Below are 7,646 nucleotides of genomic sequence, written 5' to 3'. Positions count from 1 at the left end.
AGATATGAGGTTTTATTTCTGGACTTTCAATTCTGTTCCATTGATCTGTGTGTCTGTTTTTGTACCAGTACCATGCTGTTTTAATTGCTATCACTTTGTGGTATGTTTTGAAGTCAGGGATTGGAATGCCTCCAGCCTTGTTCTTCTTTTTCAGGATTGCTTTAACTATACAGGATCTTTTGTTGCCCCAAATGAATGCTAGTATTCTTTGTTCTATTTCTGTGACGAATGTCCTTGGGATTCTGATTGGGATTGCATTGAATCTGTAGATTGCTTTAGGTAGTATGGACATTTTAACTATGTTTATTCTTCCAATTCAAGTGCATGGAATATTTTTCCATTTCTTTATCTCATCATTGATTTTGCTCAATAACGTCTTATAGTTTTCATTGTATACGTCTTTCACTTCCTTGGTTAAATTTACTCCTAGATATTTTATTCTTTTTCTTGCAATTGTAAATGGGATTGTCTTCTTGAGTTCTCTTTTTGATAGTTCGTTGTTGGTATATAGAAATGCAACTGATTTCTGTAGGTTGATTTTGTCCCCTGCCACTTGGCTGTAGTTGTTGATTATTTCTATTAGTTTTCCAATGGATTCCTTAGGGTTTTCTATATATAAGATCATGTCATCTGCAAACAGTCAGAGTTTCACTTCTTTGTTGCCTACTTGGATTCCTTTTATTCATTTTTCTTGACTAATTGCTCAGGCCAAAACCTCCAGTACTGTGTTGAATAAGAGTGGTGAAAGTGGGCACCCTTGTCTTTTCCCTGTTTTTAGAGGGATGGCTTTCAGTTTTTCCCCATTGAGTATGATGTTGGCTGTGGGTTTGTAATATATGGCCTTTATTATGTTAAGGTACTTTCCTTCTATACCCATTTTGTTGAGAGTTTTTATCATAAATCGATGTTGGATCTTGTCAAAAGCTGTCTCTGCATCTATTGAGATGATCATATGGTTTTTATTCCTCGTTTTGTTAATGTGGTGTATCACATTGATTGATTTGTGGATGTTGGACCACCCCTGGTATAAATCCCACGTGATCATGGTGTATGATCTTTTTAATGTATTGCTGTGTTCAGTTTGCCAATATTTAGTTGAGGATTTCTGCATCTATGTTCATCAGAGATATTGGTCTGTAGTTTTCCTTCTTAGTATTGTCTTTGCCTGGCTTTGGTAACAGGGTGATGTTGGCCTCGTAGAATGTGTTGGGAAGTGTTCCATCCTCCTCTATTTTTTGGAATAGTTTGAGAAGGACAGGTATTAAGTCTTCTTTGAATGTTTGGTAAAATTCTCCAGAGAAGCCATCTGGTCCTGGACTTTTATTTTTGGGGAGGTTTTTGATTACTGTTCCAATCTCTTTACTTGTGATTGGTCTATTCAGGTTCTCTATTTCCTCTTGATTCAGTTTTGGGAGGTTGTATGAGTCTAGGAATTTATCCATTTCTTCTAGATTGTCCAATTTGTTGGCATATAGTTTTTCATAGTATTCTCTTATAATCTTTTGTATTTCTGTGGTATCTGTTGTAATTTCTCCTTTTTCATTTCTAACTTTATTTATTTGAGCCTTCTCACTTTTTTTCTTGGTGAGTCTGGCTAAGAGTTTGTCAATTTTGTTTATCTTCTCAAAGAACCATCTCTTTGTTTCACTGATCCTTTCTACTGTTTTTTTAATTTCAATTTCATTTATTTGTGCTCTGTTTTTTATTATTTCCCTCCTTCTGCTTACTTTAGGCTTTGTTTGTTCTTCTTTTTCTAATTCTGTTAGGCATAGTTTGAGGTTACTTATTTGGACTTTTTCTTGTTTGTTAAAGTGGGCCTGTATTGCTATGAGTTTCTCTCTCAGGACTGTTTTTGCTGCATCCCATATGAGTTGGTACAGTGTATTTTCATTTTAATTTGTCTCTAGATATGCTTTGATTTCTCTTTTAATTTCATCAATGATCCGTTGGTTGTTTAGTAGCATGTTGTTGAGTCTCCACAGCTTTGTCACTTTCCCGGTTTTTATCTTGTAGTTGATTTCTAACTTCATGGCATTGTGGTCTGAAAAGATGCTTGTTATGATTTCAGTCATCTTAAATTTATATAAGCATGCCTTGTTTCCCAACATATGGTCTATTCTTGAAAATGTCCCATGCACACTTGAGAAGAATGTGTAATCTGCTGTGTTTGGATAGAGTGCTCTGTATATGTCTATTAAGTCCATATCATCTAGTTTTTAGTTTAGGTCCATTATTTCCTTATTTATTTCCTGTCTGGATGATCTGTCCATTGATGAGAGTGGGGTGTTAAGATCCCCTACCATTATTGTGTTGTTGTTAATATCTCCTTTTAGGTTTGTTAATAGTTGCGTTATGTACCTTGGTGCTCCTGTATTGGGTGCATATATATTTAAAAGTGATATGTATTCTTGGTGGAGTGTCCCTTTTATCATTATATATTTCCCCTCTTTGTCTCTCATTACCTGTTTTATCTTGAAGTCAACTTTGTCTGATATAAGTATGGCAACACCTGCTTTATTTGTTGGCCATTAGCTTGGAGTATTGTCTTCCATCCTTTCACTCTGAGCCTGTGTTTGTCTTTAGAGCTGAGATGTGTTTCCTGGAGGCAGCATATTGTTGGGTCTTGGTTTTTAACCCATCCTACCACTCTGTGTCTTTTGATTGGAGAGTTCCGTCCATTTACATTTAGGGTAATTATTGATATATGGAGGCTTGTTGTTGTTATTTTATCGCTCTTTTTCTGGTTCTTTTGTATTTCTTTTGTTTCTCATCCCATGTGTTTTGGACTACCAATTTAGTTTGCTAGTTCTGTATGGGGGTTCTCTTAGTTTTCTCTTTCTTTATCGTGTGTGATTCTGTTCTGATTATTTGGTTAGTGGTTACCATGAAGTTTGTATAAAAAATCTCGTGGATGTGATAGTCCATTTTTTGATGGCCTCTTATTCCCTTAGACTAAGTCTATTCGATCCCATTCCTCTTCCCCTTCTAAGTTATTGTTGTCACATCTTATTGCTTCTTGTGTTGTGAGTTCGTGTTTAACATGATGAGGTTATATTTATGCTTGGTGCTTACCTTCCCTTGATCTTTGGTTTTATAATTAAGTGTTTGATAATCTATTTTGATAGAGGACTGCAATTTTTCTGGTTTTGTCGACCTATTTTCCCCCTTGTTCAAAACTTTGAATCCCTTTTCTCTTTTTTTCCTCAAGAATGAGGGCCTTCTTGAGCACTTCTTGTAGTGGGGGTCTTGTGGCAATGAACTCCCTTAGCTTTTGTTTATCTGGGATAGTTATTATTTCTCCATCATATCTGAAGGATATTTTTGCTGGATAGAGTATTCTTGGCTGAAAGTTTTTGTCCTTCAGAATTTTGAATATATCATTCCACTCTCTCCTAGCCTATACAGTTTCTGTCGAGAAATCGGCTGAGAGCCTGATAGGAAATTCTTTGTATGCTTTTTTTTTTTTTTTTTTGTCGTCTAGCTGCCCTTAATATGTTTTCTTTGTTGTTGAATTTTGCCTGCTTTATTACTATATGCCTTGGAGAGGGTCTTTCCCTGTTGATAAATTTAGATCTATTTATTTCATTCACTGGTATTTCCAACTCCTTCCCCAGGTTTGTGAAGTTCTCAGCTATTATTTCTTCGAACAAGTTCTCTGCTCCTTTTTCCCTCTCTTTTCCCTCTGGAATACCTATAATCCTTATGTTGGATTTCCTAATTGAGTCGAATATTTCTCAGAGAGTTTCTTCATTTCTTTTTAGTCTTAGTTCTCTTTCCTCCTTCTTCTGGAGCATTTCTGCATTGCTGTCCTCAATATTGCTAATTCTTTCCTCCATATTGTCAGCTTTGATGCTTAAGGTTTCCAGATTTGTCTTTATCTCCTCTATTATGTTTTTCATCTCTAAGATTTCTGATTGGTTTTTTTTTATAGTTTCAATCTCTTGTGAAGAAACTCCTGATTTCATTGAATTGTCTGTCTGTGTTTTCTTGTATTTCATTAAGATTTTTTATGACGGCTATTTTGAATTCTCTGTCATTAAGGTTATACATTTCTGTGCTTTCTGGGTTGACTTCTGGGTGCTTGTCATTTTCCTTTTGGTCTGGAGATTTAATATATTTTTGCATGGTGCCTGTCAGTGTTGGCTTACTTTTCCTCATAGTGAAAATATATGGTCACAGTTTCCTCTTGCTGCCGCTGGGTGGGGGTCAAGGGCTGCATATTCTGGCCTGCCTCAATCCACAGACAGTTTCATCTGCCCCTGGCTGATCTGAGGCGTGGCTGAGCAGAGGCTGCTGGGGGAGAAGCGTGGGAACAGCTGGAGTGTGGGAACAGCTGAGACTGGAGCACAGCTAGGCGGAAGTAGCTGGGGCTCAGGGGCAGGTGGGTTGAAGCAGCTGCAGGTGAAGTGCCACTGGGTCAAAGAAGCAGGAGTCAGAGCACCACTGTGCCAAAGAAGCTGGAACTGGAGTGCACTGGGCCGAAGAAGGAACAGCTGGAGCGCCGCTGGGCCAAAGAAGCTGGAACTGGAGTGCGCTGAGCCAAAGAAGGAGGCGCTGGAGTGCTGCTGGACCGATGAAGCTGGAACTGGAATACACTGGGCCAAAGAAGCTGGAACTGGAGTGCAGTGGGCCAAAGTTGCTGGCACCAAGTCAGCTGGAGCCTGAGCACAGGCCAAGCCGAAGCCACTGGAGCCAGGCGGAGGGGGGCTGCTCAAGCCAAAGGAGCTGGGGGTGGGGCACGGTCCAGCTGAAGCAGCTGGGGCTGTGGCATGGTGGGGCCTGAGATGCCACTGCCTCTGGTGCAGGGGTGCAGACTCGCCCCACTGCTGGTCGGGCCAGAGCACCTGGGGGCCACTGCCTGTGGGGACGGGGCTAAGCTGAAGTGCCGCTATGCTGAAGCACCAGTCAAGCAGGCTGGGTGGGGGAGGGGTGCTTACTTTCACCTCCCCAATCTCAGAGGTTTCTCACCTTGCTGTCACTCTCTGCTCTCCTGGAGGGCTAGCTTGTTGAAACTACCCTGGCAACAGTTGTGCTCCCTCCATAGGGGGATCCCCTCGGGCTGTGAGGGGTCTTGGGGAGTACCATTTTTCACGTGGTGAGCTGCCTCTCTCCCTCCTCTGAGAGCCATGTGGTCTCAGCCTCTGGGTCGCTGTCCTTGGGAGAGGAAGGGAGCTCCTCTTACCACCTACCACTTACTCTGGGGATTCCAGTACCTCAGTCCTCAGGTGTACAGCTGCCTGGGTGCCTCTCCCATCCCCTGTGTTGTGTGAATAGATTCTGTTGGAATATGAATGTCCTTTTTGTTGTGTCTTAGAGGAGGAGTGTTCAATGGTGGAAGCCCACTCTGCCGTGTTGCTGATGTCACTACCCAGTTTCAAGCATTAAAGGAATATTTTGGAATTTTTTTATGAAATGAAAACAATTTTTAGAAAAATTTGACAGTGATTGGCATGTAATGGCAACTTTCAAAGAGCTGAATTTTCATTTCTTCTTTATTATCCATATTTAAATAGTTGTCTTTTATTTATTTATTTTTTTGTTTATTGCAGCAACCTTGGTTTATAACATTGTATAAATTTCAGGTGTACATCATTATACTTATATTTCTGCATGGATTACATCATGTTCCCATGTTCACCACCCAAATACTAATTACAATCCATCACCACACACATATGCCTAATTATCCCTTTAGCCCTCCTCCCTCCCCACTTCCCCTCTGGTAACCACCGATCCAATCTCTGTCTCTATGTGTTTGTTTGTTGTTGTTATTATCTACTACTTAGTGAGATCATGTGGTATTTGACTTTCTTTCTCTGACGTATTTCACTTTGCATAATACCCTCAATGTCCATCCGTGTTGTCACAAATGGCTGGATTTCATCGTTTCTTATGGCTGAGTAGTACTCCATTGTGTATATATACCACATCTTCTTTATCCATTCGTACCTTGATGGGCACGTAGGTTGCTTCCAAGTCTTGGCTATTGTGAATAATGCTGCAATGAACACAGGGGTGCATGTATCTTTACGCATTGGTGTTTTCAAGTTCTTTGGATAAATACCCAGCAGTGGAATAGCTGGATCATATGGTAGTTCTATCCTTAATTTGTTGAGGAATCTCCATACTGTTTTCCATAGTGGCTGCACCAGTTTGCACTCCCACCAGCAGTGTATGAGAGTTCCCTTCTCTCCACATCCTCTTCAACACTTGCTGTTTCCTGTCTTGTTAATTATAGCCATTCTGACAGGCGTGAGGTGATATCTCATTGTAGTTTTGATTTGTATTTCTCTGATAGTTAATGATATTTTCACGCACCTGTTGGCCATCTGTATCTCTTCTTTGGAGAAATGTCTGTTCAGGTCTTTTTCCCATTTTTTAATTGGGTTGTTAGTTTTTTTGTTGTTGAGATGCATGAGTTCTTTATCTATTTTGGAGATTAAGCCCTTATCAGATGTGTGGTTTGCAAATATCTTCTCCCAACTGTTAGGTTCTCTTTTCATTTTGTTGATGGTTTCCTTTGCTGTGCAGAAGCTTTTTAGTTTGATGTGGTCCCATTTGTTTATTTTTTCTATTGTTTCTCTTGCCTGGTCAGACATGGTGCTTGAAAATATCTTGCTAAGACTGATGTCAAAGAGTGTACTGCCTATGATTTCTTCTAGAAGTTTCATGGTTTCAGGTCTTACTTACTTAATCCATTTTGAGTAAATTTTTGTGTATGGTGTAAAGTAATGGTCTACTTTCACTTTCTTGCATGTGGCTGTTCAGTTTTCCCAACACCATTTGTTGAAGAGACTTTCCTTTCTCCGTTGTATGTTCTTGGCTCCTTTGTCGAAGGTTAGCTGTCCATAGATGTGTGGGTTTATTTCTGGGCTCTCAGTTCTGTTCCACTGATACATGTGTCTGTTTTTGTGCTAGTATCATGCTGTTTTGGTTACCATAGCTTTGTAGTATATTTTGAAATCAGGGAGTGTGATACCTCCAGCTTCATTCTTTTTTCTCAGGATTCCTTTAGCTATTTGGGGTCTTTTGTTGTTCCATGTAAATTTTAGGATTCTTTGTTCTATTTCTGTGGAAAATGTTGTTGGCACTTTGATAGGGATTGCATTGAATCTATAGATTGCTTTAGGAAGTATGGACATCTTAACTATGTTAATTCTTCCAATCCAAGAGCATGGAATATCTTTCCATTTCTTTGTGTCTTCTTCAATTTCTTTCAACAATGTTTTATAGTTTTCAATGTACAGATCTTTCACTTCTTTGGTTAAGTTTATTCCTAGGTATTTTATTCTTTTTGTTGCAACTGTAAATGGGATTGTATTCTTAATTTCTCTTTCTGCTATTTCTTTGTTAGTGTATAGAAATGCAACTGATTTTTGTATGTTGATTTTGTATCCTGCAACTTTACCATGTTCATTTATTACTTCTAAAAGTTTTTTGGTGGATTCTTTAGGGTTTTCTATATATAAAATCATGTCATCTGCAAATAGTGACAGTTTCACTTCTTTCTTTCCAATTTGGATCCCTTTAATTTCTTTTTCTTGCCTGATTGCTCTGGCTAGGACTTCCAATACTATGTTAAATAGGAGTGGTCAGAGTGGGCATCCTTGTCTGGTTCCTGTTCTTAAAGGGATAGCTTTCAGTTT

Source organism: Ceratotherium simum, chromosome 33, assembly GCF_057802395.1.
Source record: "Ceratotherium simum simum isolate JZ-2026a chromosome 33, ASM5780239v1, whole genome shotgun sequence".
Taxonomy (NCBI): domain Eukaryota; kingdom Metazoa; phylum Chordata; class Mammalia; order Perissodactyla; family Rhinocerotidae; genus Ceratotherium; species Ceratotherium simum.
This window is presented reverse-complemented; position numbering follows the sequence as displayed.